The sequence below is a fragment of the Pygoscelis adeliae genome, unplaced genomic scaffold (genome assembly GCF_000699105.1).
Source record: "Pygoscelis adeliae isolate BGI_AS28 unplaced genomic scaffold, ASM69910v1 Scaffold373, whole genome shotgun sequence".
Taxonomy (NCBI): domain Eukaryota; kingdom Metazoa; phylum Chordata; class Aves; order Sphenisciformes; family Spheniscidae; genus Pygoscelis; species Pygoscelis adeliae.
Genome location: NW_008824370.1, coordinates 208,441 through 225,201, shown reverse-complemented (window position 1 = coordinate 225,201; position 16,761 = coordinate 208,441). Strand labels below are relative to the sequence as shown.

At 41.4% G+C, this 16,761-nt stretch overlaps 1 protein-coding gene across 2 annotated transcripts in view; it reads right to left on the bottom strand.

The window, feature by feature from the left end:
* The window catches only part of PPP6R2 (protein phosphatase 6, regulatory subunit 2), a 110,013-nt gene that overhangs the window by 65,987 nt on the left and 27,265 nt on the right, over positions 1 to 16,761 (bottom strand). The window lies entirely within an intron of this gene.

Genomic DNA, 16,761 nt, shown 5'->3' with positions numbered 1-16,761 from the left:
AGTCAAGGCTGGTCACAGACAGGGAAACCACGCTACTGCACTGTAAGTAGTTTGCATTAAAGGGTTTGGGGTTTGGTTTTTTTTATTATTTCTATTTCAGAGTCATGCTCATCAGCCAAAACTGCAACAATCAGTGATTTATGTAAGTGGAAGAAAGGCCTCCAATGTATACATAACAGCAAGAGATAAACAGAGAGACCATGATTGGAAAGTATTTAAAACTACTGGACACTGCGAGCGATATCATCATCAGCAAACCTAGAGCTGAACTGCTAATAAATATAAACCTTATGGAACACTAGAATATGCTATTAATCTCATAGACATCATAGAACTGAAAAGCTGTGAGTGATCTCTTGTGGGGCAGAAGAGTGTATTTTGGTTTTATACATATAAAAGTGCACGCGTGTGTGTGTGTGTGCAATCTGCAGCTGTAAGGTCTGCAGCTCCAGAGCTGGGCGCCAGCGGGACCATTAACCTCTCCAGGAGAAGCCGAGCACACGGTGTCAGGAACGTACAGAGCAGTTCACTGGACCACACCATTAGTAGAAAGTTCCAAAATTCTGAACTCTAAACTTACTGGGGGAAAAAAGTACGGCTTAGAGACTAGTGGTTTACATTACCCAAAGGGTATACGGCTGGGCAGCTAAAATTTGGTCTGTAACGTAACGCCCAAATTCTATTCTTGACCATTCTAGAACAGATGATACTTAACAATCTCCGCACACTCACTTCTTAACCAGGGTCCGCACATTTTACTACGGCCTGGGATTGGGACTTACAGGTGTTTACCAATAACAGAAATGGCAAAAGGATACTATAAATCAAAGCTAGAAATAGAAACTGAAGGAATGGCCTCCTTTTCCTACACATTCTGGATCTCAAGTCCTCATAAATACTTACTGAAAGGAAACCCTCCTCACCATCACCTTCCTTCAGAGGAAGTTTCACATGGACACTGTATATCATCCCAACTAAATTAAAAAAATTGATACAGTTCTCTGCCAAAGTGTTAAAACTGAGATACTGCATGTAACAAAGAATGACAAACTATTAAAGACTGACTTGAGCTGGAGCCTAGACCCACAAAAACACAGCAACTGACCTTTCATAAACAGTGATCAAACCCTGCCCCAGCTGCATTTTTTGCCCTCTCCAAGTCTCCCTGGCAGTGCTTGGGGACCCCCTGCCTGAGCAGGGCTCCCTCAAACCCGCTGGCAATGGCTCAGATCACCCCCTCTGACGTCCCCTCTCTGTATCTGCTGCACTTCACCCGAGTCTTCAGTGTGACCAGAATCATACGCTGTATTTCAGATAAGGTTTCACTATTGCCGTGTTATATTAGTAAGAATATTCCCCTTCAAACAATTTTTGCTAAATATAGAGCATTGCACTTTCTATTACTCATTTTCATCCCACTCCTACCTCTAACGCTTTCTTTCCTTTTTTGTTATCCTGATTTTTCTCTGTGTGAGCTCTCTTAATTATCTTTTTCCAGTTAGCTTTCCCAATACACTTCAGCTTTTATAATAATAGTCATTAATTATATCAAAATAAGACAGTGTTCAGACTATCCCTAAGAAACTCTTCCAGTGGTCTTCCTCTTGCTTAATGTTTTCTCTTACAATTCTGCCCTTTACCATCTCACCTCATGATCTGGCTAATTCACCATGATTCTTCAATGAGCCATAACTTCTCACAATCCTGCTCTGGCTATCATACCAAATATCTTAACAATCTCCACAAAGAAACAAGATTTACTGAATTTCTTTTATTTAGAGTATCAGCTGCCAAAGAAAGAGCTCAGATTAGTTTGGCACAATTTAAATTACTGATTTTCATTTCATTTTTCATTGTCGTATCTTTTACTGTTCCCTACAGGGAGCAAATAAGGAATAATCTTCATTCTTCCCCAGTAACACTTTCAGCATCTTCAGAGAGTACAAGATAACTCCAATTCCTCATGAGTAGACGTTTGTACTTCAAAAAGCAGCTAAGTCATTTAACTATCTCAGAATCTGAGTACAGCCTTTCATTTCTGGCTCCCGTTTAGTGTTTCAGACGAAATTCTTCCCCAGACACTGCCTCATCCTCACTCAAACCCCATGGCTCTGCTACATGTGCAGAAGCTTAACGAAAGGAAAAAACCAGCTTCGGAAGGAAGGAGCCCTGTGCAGAAGAGCCGGTCAACTCCTGGGTCTGTATGCTACACAGATCATCAGGTGCAATGAGAGACCATGAAGAGATGGCGGCGTGTTGTAGGCTGCGGGGATCAGAGATGGTTTCAAGAAATAAGCCATCATTAATGTTAAAGAAAATGAGAGAATAACTGTTATCCCCATTGACAAAGGTGGTAAGCATAGCTCAAACAAGATAAACATTCCGTGTAATGATACCAGTAAGCTGGAACACATTTTATAAAATGAAGTAAATTGGATGAGAGATGTCAATGTGCTGCATTCCCAGATTATTTGTATGTAAGCATGTGATTTTATACAACAGGATCACAACGCTTTTTTTAACCTAACCCACATTACAATTTCCGCAGCAGCAGGAACACTTGCTCCAACCATTCATTTTGCTTTTTCCAGCATCCAAAAATGTTACCAGGCCTGATCTTTTGCCAGTTCCACTGCTTGCATAACTACATCTAAGACAGAATTTTGAAATGATCCTTTTTAAAAAAAACAAACAGAAAACAACACTTTTTTCCTCCAGGAAGGTTTACTGAAGAAGGGGGGCACTGCTTTCCAGTTACCACAGCTAGGCAATTTAAAAGGCTAAAGACCCAAATTTTTTAATTACATGTTTAAATATCTGGGTCCCTTGCAGTGTATCTTTCACACTGAACCTCCAACTGAAGGGCTTATAAGAACTACTAAATGAAATACATTAATAGAAACACTACTTTATTTATTTTTACCAATTAAGTTATTGACATGCATTTTCTGCCCTACTTCAGTTCCAGGATTCTTCACGTGTGCATGTATGTGTCTAAGGATCTCTCTCAAAAAAAAAAGGATTACCTTACAAAATTAAGGCTTTTTTTTCTTGGAATAGCTCTGTTACCCAGGATATTTGATTACAAATTTTGTGGAGATCCACTCAGTGCTTCAAAATTTGTCACAGGTAACTTCTATTTCAGAGAGCTTTTTTCCATGTCAACATAATTCTTTCTTTTAACATCTTTATCTCAGAGATTTAGAAGAAATCAAGAAGATCTTTGCAAGTTTGTCTTTCATGACACAGCACTGCTGATACGTTGAAGCCCTGTTTGAATGTGTTGGTGTTGCAAGACTTGATTATAAAGGGAACATTCAAGCAATGAACTATAAGGCCATCCGAAGTACAGCCTCCTTACAGCTTTGTCTTCCCGCAGCCCTCCCGTACACCACCTTTACTCGCTGGCTTGGGACTTTCAGCATTTTGAGGTAGAGCTCACATACACATGGGGACGCATATGGCCTCAAGCCCAGCAGAAACAGAACTGAGATCCTGATCAAGCATCCCAACTAGAAGACCACTTTATACTTACAAAGTTCCTTTTAAACATCAGGTGTCAATCACCTCTAGTCAAACCTACAGCGCCATGTTTCTTGTAAAGTGACCTACGAACATCAAGGCTACCGGCTTTATTCGTGATGGGCCCAAGCTCAGAGTTACAGGGAGGAAAGCGGGGGAAGCTGTCCAAAACAAAAGCTTACCCAGACCTCCCCATGGCCCATCCACTGCCATTTCCTAACAATCTTCCAAACTGCCAGATTAGTTAGTTTAGGTCGATCCTAGTCTTTTGGGAACTAGTCCCCCCCCCCAGAATAGCACAAAATATGGCAGAGAGAAGCAGTTTCTAATTTGAGCTGTTTAAATCAATAGTATATTGAATTTTTTTTTTTAAGTTAACATTTAGCATTACAGCACCAAGCAAGAGCTTCTGCATCCATCATTCAGCTACTGAATATGCACTCAAGTAACTGAATTTCTGAGTTAGGAACAGACATCTGAATTTTCAACCTACGTGACATTTCTGTGACAGTAATGCTGTTTGGCTCTATAGTGTGTTCATTACAAACTGTTCTTCAGATATTTTTAACTAACTATGCTTAGTTATAAATTCACCGAGTAAAAAGCTGGCATAAAAGGCCTTAAATTAAGAATGTTTGGGTGCACAGTTAACCCAAATACATATATATTCCATACATAAATGCGGAATACACACGTAAATCTCACTTTTCAAATTCAAACCTATTACAAATCTGTCAATTCTACAGTTTTTCAAAGCTTTTTATATATCTACAGGAAAAGCTGCCTGATCTCTAGGAGACCCACTGATAAGCTGTCCTTAGGAAAGGAAGCCAGCTCTTTTCTCAGCACAGAGCAGGCAGATCCCCCTTCCCAACCTCCTTCTTAAAACAAAGGTTGAGGAGAACTGCTGAGGAGTTTGGCCTCTCCCGGTCCTCGCTGGCGGAACCGGGCCTCTGGAAGGCACTGATGCAGTTCCCAGTGTCCTGGGACTGGGTGCAGCTGCAGCCAACAGGGAAAGGAGGCTGCCCTGCAGCAGTTACTCTCCCACCACGTTGCCTGAAGCACATGCAACAACATGAGACTCTTCCTCTTTGCCCTCACTCCAGCCAAAAAAAGCTCTTTTAGCTACAGTGATCTTATAGGCTACTCAGTAAAATGCAGCAAGTGAGATTTGGAAATGATTGTTCATGGCATATTGAAACCAACAGACAGTTAGGCCAAAGCAGGTGTCCAGGCAACGAAGTGAGGTTTTGTAATCCACCTAACATCTCTGCAAGCTTGAAAGTACAATGATACCACACACAAAAAGCCCCAGAGACATACATGACGCTTAAGGACCAGCAGAATGAGTCACGACCTACAGGAGCCAGATGAACTGTCCTGGAAGGCCACAAGCCAGGCACAAGAGAGACAATATGCTGCTGTAACACCGTCCATAGGGTCTGAACTATGGTGCCTCTGGAAGCAGAGAAGTACAGCAAAGGCTGAACAAGCAGCTCCTAGCACTAGTAAATTCACAGAGTCACAGAATGGTTTGGGTTGGAAGGTACCTTTAAAGATTATCTAGTCCAACCCCTCCACCATGGGCAGGGACACCTTCCACTAGATCAGGTTGCTCAAAGCCCCATCCAGCCTGATCTTGAACACTTCCAGGGATGGGGCATCCGCAACTCCTCTGGGCAACCTGTTCCAGTGTCTCACCATCCTCATCGTAAAAAATGTCTTCCTTCTGTCCAATCTAAACCTGCCCTCTTTCAGTTTAAAGCCGTTGCCCCTTGTCCTGTCACTACAGGCCTTGGTGAAAAGTCTCAGTCTTTCTTATAAGTCCCCTTTATACAGTGCAAGGCCACAATAAGGTCTCCCTGGAGCCTTCTCTTCTCTAGGCTGAAAATACCCAACTCTCTCAGCCTTTCTTCATAAGAGAGGCGTTCCAGCCCTCTGATCATTTTTGCAGCCTCCTCTGGACCCACTCCAACAGGTCCGTGTCTTTCTGATGCTGAGGGCCCCAGAGCTGGACACAGTACTCCAAGTGGGGTCTCACCAGAGCCGAGTAGAGGGGCAGAATCACCTCCCTTGACCTGCTGGCCACGCTGCTTTTGGTGCAGCCCAGGATACGATTGGCCTTCTGGGCTGTGAGAGCACATTACCAGCTCTTGTCCAATTTTTTATCCACCAGTACCCCCAAGTCCTTCTCAGCAGGGCTGCTCTCAATCCATTTATCCCCCAGTCTGTACTGATACTGGGGATTGCCCTGACCCAGGTGCAGGACCTTGCACTTGGCCTTGTTGAACTTCATGAGGTTCACATGGGCCCACTTCTCCAGCTTGTCCAGGTCCCTCTCAATGGCATCCCTTCCCCTTAGCGAACCAACTGCACCACTGAGCCTAGCGTCATCTGCAAACATCGTGAGGGTGCACTCAATCCCATTGTCGTTGATGAAGATATTAAATAGTATTGGTCCCAGTATGGACCCTTGAGGGACACCACTCATTACAGGTTTCCACTTGGACACTGAGCTATTAACTGTAACTCTTTGGACTCAACCATCCAGCCAATTTCTTACTCATCTAACAGTCCATCCATCAACCTCATATCTCTCCAATTTAGTGGCCAGAATCTTGTGTGGGACCATATCAAAGGCTTTACAGAAGTCCAGGTAGATGACACTTGTAGCTCTTCCCTTGTCCACCGATACAGTCACTCCATTGTAGAAGGCCACTAGATTAGTCAGGCACAATTTGCCCTTGGTGAAGCTATGCTGGCTGTCTCTAATCACTTCCCTGTCTTTCATATGTGTCTGCACCTTCCAGGAGGATCTGCTACCGGGCACGGAGGTGAGGCTGACTGGTTGGTAGTTCCCAGGGTCCTCCTTTCTACCCTTTTTAAAAAATGGGCGTGATGTTTCTCTTTTTCCAGTCACTGGGGACTTCACCTGACTGCCGCGACTTTTCAAATATGATGGAGAGTGGCTTGGCAACTACATCAGCCAATTTCCTCAGGATCCTGGGATGGAGCTTGTTGGGTCCCATGTATGTTCCTCAGGTGGTCTCAAACCTGATCTTCCCTTACAATGGGAGGGACTGCCTTGAGGTTCAGGGGCTTGAGAGATGTAGGAAAAGTGACTACCATTGAAAACTGAGGCAGAGAAATTGTTGAGTACCCCAGTCTTCTCCGTGTCAGACATGACGTGTCTCCAGTGTCAGACATGTCCACTGTCTCCACCCCAGTTCTCCTGTCTTATTTAATGGGGGAGGAGGGGCAGCTGTGGACTTTATTTAGTCTTCCTTTTCTGGCCAATATATCTGCAGAGGCCCTTCTTATTATTCTTCATATCCCTTGCCAATTCATTGACACTTTGCAGACTTGGATGGTCCAGAAGAACTTCCCACGCCAACATCAACATATCCAACACCAGGATGCTTGCAGCCGATGGTGGGGGCAATGGCACACCATTACCCATACCCAGACAGCACCAATAAGACAGAAGAGGGGAGCTCTTGATGAAACCCAGCTATCCTGTTTGTAGAAGCAGCGGGATATGTACACATACATAAATGCATGCGTACAACACACGTGCTGATTTCAGTATGCATATTTTTGCATGAAGCACATGCAGTCTTCTACAATATATAAAACTGCTGAAGCACATGAAAATATATTGAAAAAATACAGGACAGAGGCCCAGAAAAAAGTTCTACATGGTGACAGTTACACCCCTATGAATGGTCCATTTTGAGTTGTATCAAGAAACAAATTAGTATGTCTATAACATAATAAAAAACATTCATTATTACTTTTAAAAACCCTGATAATCTAGAGAAGTAACTGCCCCATTTTGCAATGATTAGCTAATTCATTTTCTTTAATCTTCTTCACTGTAGGTAAGCCATCATAGCTAACAAGGCACTTGTCCTCTACGAGCTATGGAGAGCTTGAAGAGAAGCACTCATAAGAAATGGGATCTCTCCATAAAGAGCCTGAGCTACCGTGAACAACTTCAGCAGCATTAATCACCAAACTGCAGTTCATTTAACAGGACCTACCCCAGGAAACAGAAACCAGAGTAATCCACCTACTGAAATGATGGTACCACCTTGTAGAGCCAGGAGCCCAGAACGAGCAAGCCCTTTCTTTTGGTATCAGGATATAAATCCACCTTCTTTCTAAAACTCAAAGAGTGCACTTCACCTCCTTCCAAAATGTCGGTAAGAAAAAACACCTACTGAGTAACAGGAAATGGGCTAAGAGAAACTGAAAACAGCTACTAGAGAGTTGCTGAGTATTATGAGCCCAATAAATGGCAAATACAATTTCTTCTTGTGATACATGACTTTACAAAGATTCAACACCATTTCCTGTTGATGCTGTCTTTAAGACACCTACTTAAACTTGAGGAACTTCTAAATACTAAAATATTAAACACTAGAAATCACTAATAAAGTTAAGGTATACAAGGTGACTGTACAGCAGAAGAGGTAGATGAAAAAACGGGAATATGAAAGAGGAATATGCTACTTTCTCTAGCAATTTGTGGCATTGCACAACCCCAATAAGGAAAAAAAAAACAGGAAATTAAATCAAATTGGGGCATCTTAGGCATCTGATGGCAAAAAATTAAAAAATTGTGCTCTTTTGTCCTGGAAATCTGCAGAGAAGTGGATGCTAACTGCCAACTTAAACCATTTCCAATTATTAAGCATTCAACAGAGTTCTGTTCTCTAGTTTTAGGCTCTGGTGGGCATGGTTAATGCAGTTTCCAAACAATCCAACAAAGCAGGGTGCTCTCAGGCCTTTTCACCCAGCATGAATGGGAGGGCTCTCTGAAGCCGAAAGGCACATTTTACTCCCTGCTGCAAAAGCTGGGTTTGGAAATGGTATCATTAAACAGACCTGTGTAGTGAAGTCAGTAATAAGAGGTTAGGAAATGAAGTATGCTCTGTTCACCACAAGCAACTCAGTCACTACCAAAGCTGATGGTGCGCAGTTGTAACTGAATGAGGACAAAAGCAGAAGAGGCCCTCTCCAGAGCCTGTACTCTTCCCCAACGGCTAAGGCACTACTTGCTGGTCAGAGCAGGAGAAGGAACAGCCTATCTACGCTGAATAATTTTGTGGTCTGCATTGTTTCCTCTTGCAGAATTGCTGAATCTTCTTAGAGAGCTCAGCTTGGTCTTTATGTCCTTTACGTGTTAACTGCTTTCTGCATTCATTCCTTCATTCTTGTTGAGGAAGTCCCAGTCCTCAGAATAGTAGGGCCTCAATGGCCTCTTGGTATTCCCAAAAACCTACCAAGAAGAATATCATGACCATGTTCAACATCCAACAAGCTACCACATCCAAGCCACCTATATCTGTACAGTAGCAAAGAGGAGGGAACCCTACAAAGGAGGTAAGCACAACTAGCTGTCCCTCCACCAGCAGGAATTTTTTCATGCTTCTGCAGTACCTTTTAGCGCGTTGTGGTGCCCAGAGATTTGAAAGACCAATTTAGCCAGGTGCACTTAGTTTAATACGTACATCTGTAGAAAGGCTGATGAATGTCTCTTCTCCAAAGAACACACACTTTTTCCTCAACTTTGACTCTTGGTTTTACGCCTTATTGATGCGGTATCATCTCATGGATAGTTTCAGTTATCCAGATCCAAAACAACTAAGAAGCATTAAAGTCTGCTAAGAGGACTCAAAATTTATCAACCTTTGATTAGGTCCCCACTCAAGGGAAGGCTTGCTGTACAGCTCTAGCAGATTCTAACAAGATCTGTTATTGATACACCTTCCTGGCACAAGTAATAGTTAACAAACCAGACAGGAACAGAATAGCAGTTTCGTCAAGAACAGATACTGAATCTGTCACCATCAGATCATCCTACTTCTCTCAGTCTTTGACTGTAACTGCTGAACTATTTGACCTTCATCTTTTAGCCTGGAGAAAAGGAGGCTGAGGGGAGACCTCATTGCTCTCTACAACTACCTAAAAGGAGGTTGTAGCGAGGTGGGTGTCGGTCTCTTCTCCCAAGTAACTAGCGATAGGACAAGAGGAAATGGCCTCAAGTTGCGCCAGGGGAGGTTTAGATTGGATGTAAGGAAAAATTTCTGTACTGAAAGAGTAGTTAAACATTGGAACAGGCTGCCCAGGGGAGTGGTTGAGGCACCATCCCTGGAAGTATTTAAAAGGCGGGGAGATGAGGCGCTTAGGGACATGGTTTAGTGGGCATGGTGTTGTTGGGTTGACGGTTGGACTCGATGATCTTGGATGTCACTTCCAACCTTTAATGATTCTATGATTCTATGATTCTAAGTGAAGAAGACTTGGGCTTCAGGTCTCGACCAATGTCTGAGCGATACTTTCCACAAAACCCAGAAAAGTCAGGAGATACAGACTGAACACTAAGATACATCAGAAAGCAGTACGGAGAAACATTTCTCTAAGGTTTATAAAAGTGTGCTATACAAACATTTACCAACTCATTTACGGTCACATAACAGATACTACTGCCCTTCATTAAGCCTTCTCAGTATTTAAGGTTATTTATTCTATGTCCAGAAAAGCATTAGAGTATAATACAACGAGACTCCAATGTGCTGGGAGTTTCAGGGATGTAACAATAAGTAACAAGGCCAAATGCAGGAGTGTCAGAAGCAGCAGCCTGACCTACAGTGCTAAAAGGGAATCGGTTTTTATAAGCATCTTTAATAGGAATAAAATCCTTCAAATTGTTACATTTCAACAAACTGCTTTTCCTTAGGTCTAGATGACGAAATAGCCTATTCTGACATTAATAGCAGTACGGTAGTTTTGATTTTGAAAGAGCTTTCCATTCTGAAGTTCAGTAAGAGGGAAAAGTTTGTCAAATGAAGAACGCCCATTTTTCCCCCCCAAGTTGTCATTATAAAAATGTCTGGGGTGGACTTTTGATTCAGCCTTTGATACTGCTTCAAGAATGCGTCTTCAGTGCTGAAAGCATCTTCAAGTACTGTCAGAGTTCCCCAACTATCCTTTTGCAAAGCGTTTGGTTACCCTACTTTCAAACTACCACTACTTTGCATCAACTTACTCCAGAAATGGAGGCTTACGTTTCCAGGCACACTGGATGCATTTTTGTTTTTTCCTACCCTCAATATAGGGCTGAGAAGGAAAGGGAAGCGTTTATTAACTGAGTAGGCAAGAAGCCAAACAGAACCCAAGCCTCAGCTTCCAACATCAGCTTCTGGCTGATGACAAACCTCCCCTTCTTTAAATGAAGATGCTTTTATGATTTTCTTGAAATACAGTAACTTCTTTCATCGGGATTTCTTCATTTCTTGGATCTTCTCAGAAAAAAGCAAAGCAGTGCCTCAAAGAAGGCCTAAATTAGCACTGAGATCCTTACCAACACAGGAAGCAAAACGCTATGTCAGTCTTCAACGAGAACAGCCCCCTCCCAGAAGTACAGGGCCTGAACGCTGGAAAGCAAGGTAAGAGTGATCTTTTTCTGGTAAACTGCCTCAACCTTCTGTCACCATTTCTTCACAGATAATCTTAAGTCACACCTGAAATATCATGTTTGATAATTATCAGTGAATACATCCTACGGACATGCCTGATCTTTTTAAACCCATTTGGGCTTGCAATCAAAAGTGTTCTCTGACCTTAAACCATACCAAAGTTTCAATTTGTTTGGAAAAGTACTTTTTAAACCAGCTGTTTTGAATTCACTGCGTATCATTCCTCCTCCCACCCATGCTGAGTTATAAAATACAGTTGCCTCACATTCACTTTCTCCATACCACCTCTCACAGACATGGAATGGAATACAAACTGTTCAAGCAACACCAGTCAGTTCCAAAAAACCTGATCATCTATTAAAAGCAGAAGAAGGGAGTAAAGCAAAAGTGTAAAGACAATGTTGATGACAAGGCTGGAGTGCAGTAAACAAATAGTTTTATCTGTCTATAGGGACTACATTGTATGCATTAACTTCACTGCTTTAAGTTAAAATTGTTGAAGAAGTGCATGAGGATTGTACAAGTTAAGGAGCAGGATAAGTTAAAAACTTCAAGCTGTATGCAGCAGGTGAATTAAGAGAAAGCTGCTCTGTAAGGTGATTTTTAGGAAATATGAAATTGGAAAGCTATAATATAGTTTTTCTATACATAAGAAGTTAGAGTTAAGCCTCTGTCTCTGTTTTAATCTGATCTCTACACTAGAATAGTATCTTTATAAAAATTATTTAAAAACAAAAGGGTGCAAACAAAAAGGAGCATTTGGTAAGAGTAGTAACTTTTTCTTAAAGATGATGCATAAGTTCCTTGGATAAACTCAAGGAAGAGAATACAGACGTAAGTGCTTTTTGGACCATAATTAAATAGTTATCTTTCAAAATTAATTTGAATTTTCTAACGTTACTAATAATATTCCTTTTCAACTATTTAGTTGTCTGTCTTTCACCTAACCTCATACTACAAAAAGCTTGTTCCTGCCATCTAACATGGTTCATTTATTCTCCCCATACTGAAGTTTCCAGTTTTGTAAAACTGGGGAAGTCCTGAGCTGCACAAGGATGTTTTAGAGATTAACAGCTGTGAACAGCTTAAAATAAGCTTTCCATAACTGGGTATTTCTTCACCAAGCTGTTATCCCCCACCACCAGCCTGGCTTTATTTGTAGCCACGGCAAAGTTCGTTTTGAGATAGCAACAGGCTGCTTACAGCCATGTAGATATTCAAAACGATCCCTGTTACACAGCTTCTCAAGTTTCACTTTCCTTCCTTAAACAAGTAAAAAAGAGCTAAATCAGAGTATGAGAACATGAGGATAAACATGTTAGGGTCAAGGTTCACATTCTTGCTGCTCAAGAGAACTCCTGCTATTTTTCTTTTAAAGCTGTTTCTAGCTCTTCTAGTTGGGGGGGAGGGGGAAATCAAATGTACTCGTTATAACTGCTACAATGACACTTGTCCAGTCTGCAAATTTTCTTCAGCAGTAGAAAAGGCATCAAGAAACAACATACACTGCTTACATCTAGCACATGCAGAAGCTAAAGATCTCCCTGCTCCAGCAGGAGCCTGGACTGCTCTGCAGGCTTGGAAGCCCAGCTGGATTTTATACGGACTGCTCAATCTGTGGTGATGAGGCATCTTTATGGAAGTACAGCTCAGAGTAATGTGGAAGGAGCTGACAGGCGGCCGTCGAGCAATTCTGCCTCCCAATCAGCTAAGACATGCTGTTCACACCAGCCTGTAAGGGACTTGAGGCCTTCATTTTCCCAAGTGCTTTAATCAGCTGTGAAGCAATTACTGGTACTGACCTTTAACACTTCCCAATTGTCTCCAAATTACATCAAAGAATCACTGTTGTTCACACTTAGCTTTTGATTCCGGTTTTTTATAGATGTAAAATAAGATCCAAGTTGCTTACTTTCAAGCAGTTAATTCAATCACAGAAGCACAGCTGATACCCAGTTGCAGGTAATTTTATCTGGGCAACCCGTTTACTGAGCAGCTTCCTTAAGATCGTATTTTGATTTACGCCCAAAATTATCTGGGTATGTTTTCAATCTTTATGCATAAATAGCGCTTTCCCTGTCCTCTGCATCTTTAACACTGTAATGCCACAGAGTACTAGAAAACTTTTATTGACAGCTACGGAGCAAGAGAGGAGGGTCTGACAACCTGATCTGGGCAGGAGCAAGCTACAGGCTGCAAAACAAGCAGTAGGGAGAAACTGTCTTACAACTTACAACGTGCTCTGCTGTCCCATGACAATCATCCTCGGTGTCAAAATAAAATTCACAATTTAGTCCCCTGATTTGTTAGCTGTCTTCTGTTCTTGCTTGGAGCTGCAAAAATAAGACTTTTTGCAAGCTAGGTGTGCTCTGTCACATTGAAGGAACAAGCCATTTCACTGAAGGCTGCCACCAGCAGGCAGCGCCGACAAATCATGCCATTAAAAAAAAAATAAAAGGACAAATTTCATATTACAATTCACAGCAAGAAACATGTCAGGATCAAAACATTTTGTATAGAAGATAGATTTGATTCATTTATGATAACAAACAGCTTTTAAGGAAGGCAGGTGCCTTCCAGACATGCACGGAGGAGGACCATGCTTGCTCGGGGGGCGGAGGGGGGAAGAAAAACCCTAGGCTACTAAGCAGATGGAGAACAAGAGAAAAAACTGAACAGAACAGAGGTGGCAAAAGATGTTCCTTGTTTGATATTTTTAAACAGTAAGCGGATTGATTGTTGCAACTTTTTGTAAACTCATCTTTAAACCTAGTCTGTAACAGTGCTCACCTGTGTGAGCCAGGGAAGGACAGTTTGGGCAGCAATGTTTGCTCTCTTCAGTGCATTCAAATCAATAATACATCCCTTCGTCCTCCTCATATTTTGTGGGCAAGAAATATAATATACACAACTCTGAGGAGGCAGGGTTTGTTAGTCTTGTAATTCTGTATAGGAACAGGGAGATGAAATATTTCCTACATTTTTCCGAACAAGTTAAATATCACAACATTTCCTTTTTATTATTAAAATGAATTAACAGTATGTATTCAAAACTTGTACTACTGCACTAAAGCACTGGTACATTCAGGTTTTAATCCAGATGAGGCCCAAACACACAGCTACAAGAAGTACCTTTCTCCCGATGTCTGCCACATCTCAGGTCTTAGTGCCTTAGTTTAGGTCACCTATGTCAACACTAGACTAGAAGTATCTTTTGCTTTTTCAGGTGGACATCCCAAAGCCCTTCAAAGTTGCTCACATTATTTCTGAACTGGAGTATCTAATTAAAGGAAAAAACATAATGATTTAAGGAAGCAAGTTTTCTATATGCTGCCATTTTTGAGGATTAACTGCTTTATGGAGAGCATTTCTACATTTGATACATGTAGAATTAAACTGTCATTCAAACACCTGCTATTTGCCAACAATACACTGCAGGATTTTTTTTAATACTTAGAAGGTATGCAGAGGCTTCAGTCGAGAAGCAGAACACCACACAAAGCAATCCCTGGCCGCACACAGATTCTGGAGTAGAGGTTTAAAAACATAAAAAAAGAAAATAATTTGCTCTTACTATATGTATGTTTCAAAGTAATCACTACTTTTTGTCTTATTCCTTATACAAGTAGAACGTCAAGTGTCTCCCTTCTCGTCTGTGAGGCCTGTAATGACTGTTTCACCCCTTCTGCCGCACTTCATCTCATCCTTCCACTTATCAGGGATTTCCACTTTGTGGCCTGGATTTTATTTTAGTTAACAATTGTGTGGGGGCGGGGGGGATCTTTTTAAAGCCTTCACCTGAGTACCATTAAGTTTGGTAGAAAGGCCTCTACCTTTTCTAGAAAATGTCAGGAGTCGTCTGCAAAAATAATAGGTGATTAAAATTCACCGACTGCAAGACTAGTAGTTCTACATATCACAAAGTTTACAGCATCTTGCAATGCTTCTTTGGCTACCATTAAAAAAAAAATAAATACACTGCATCTCCTACTTCCCCTAAAACTTTGGGTGAATTTTTGTCTTACTCTTTATTATCTGAATTCCATATTTGTGTTACTTTGCTCAGGATTATTACTGTAGTCAGTTCTGTAGTTACCAAAGGCTACCCCAGGCCTTACTGAATATGGGCACACGTACAAAAAACCCACAGCATTTTCCAACCTTTCAGAATGCTCTCAGTACTCCAAGACCAGTAAAACCGAACATGGAGGGCCAGCAATCACCACAGGCAACTCCTTCTGGAAACTGGGAGGAAGTTACCAAGATTTACTGATTTTTTTTTTATTTAAGCCTATTTAAACCCATTCCCGATAAAATAAAACATTTAAGATTTTCCACTTAGTTACTAAGTGAAAACACATGGAAATGCTGAGAGAAGTACATTATCCTACTTGTTTCCAAAAAGAAAGTATTTTTGAATGCTTCTGACTTTCCTGTAACATCCTTTCTATTATAAAAATACAAAGGACAAACATAACTTCAGCAGCTATGTCACAGCTGAAGAGTCTTCCTAAGTCCCATTTAATTCAGTCTGTCTCTTTAGTCTTGACAGGCATGGATTCCTGATGTCAATTTTAAGGTTATTTTATGATTTTTTTTTTTTTGCTAAGTTTTAATACACAATCTCCCTTATTTCCTCTATAAGCATAAATAATTTTAAGCTTTGCTACACGGAGCAAAAGAAAAAAAATCTAGATAATTCTCTCAAATTGCAGTATCTGAGAAAGTTTTAGAACACACCTGCAAGTCAGATGGTAACAGATCACCAGGACTACATGGCATTCACCCAAGAGCTCTACACCTTTAAAATGCAGCTACCAAACAACTAATTGCAGGGAATGCAGTATCACTTTATTTAACCTGGTGAACTTGAAGCCTAAAACTAGCTTTTTAAGCAAACTGTTACACAATTTAAAAAACCCACAACGAAAACATACAGATGGACAAGGACAGTACGATCGATAGTTCATCTGAATTCCCACAGGAGTATTTTGCACAGGCTTCTCCAAACAACTTTAAAGAAAAGCTCACTTTCTTTCGTGAATCAGCAGCTGGTTAAAACATAAGAAGACAAAAGCAAATAAAAAACCAGAAAGAGTAGGGCCCCAAAAGAAACAGTGCTGCTCAATGTATTTATACATGATCTCAGAAGAAATATGAGTAGCAAGGCAGCAACATTTACTAGTGATAGAAAAATTACACAGCTTAAACCTACCAAAGCTGTCACAAACAGCTGCAGAATGATTTCATGTTAATAAGAAGCCAGACAATGAAACTGCAGATTTAACTCAGTGCTGACAAAAGCAAAGTACTAATCATGGGAGAAACCCCCCCACTGAACAACGACCACTAAGTTAGTTAACATCACTCTGATCAGGGACCTACGGCCAGCCAGTACATTCAGACAGAAGTGCCCGCATCTTTATTATGGGCACACTAGGGAAATAAATACTCACAGGGTTTATAAACATCACCAACAGGTATTTGAGCAGCAACTGCATCACGTCAGGTGAATCTGTCTTTTTGAAAAGAGGACAAGCAGGGGATAAGCAATTTGCCCCTGTCCACTATGTCCTGACTGGCAAATCCTTTCCTCTGGGCTTGGTTCAGTCTAACCCAGGAGCTTTCTGGGACCAGTCAATGTCTGCAGTGACCTCTGGATCCTCAGGAAGTCTCCCATTCTCCATCAGTTCTGAAGCCAGGCTGTCCATCTGCCCCTTGCTCATCCAAGACGTATCCCACGCTCTCCCGCACT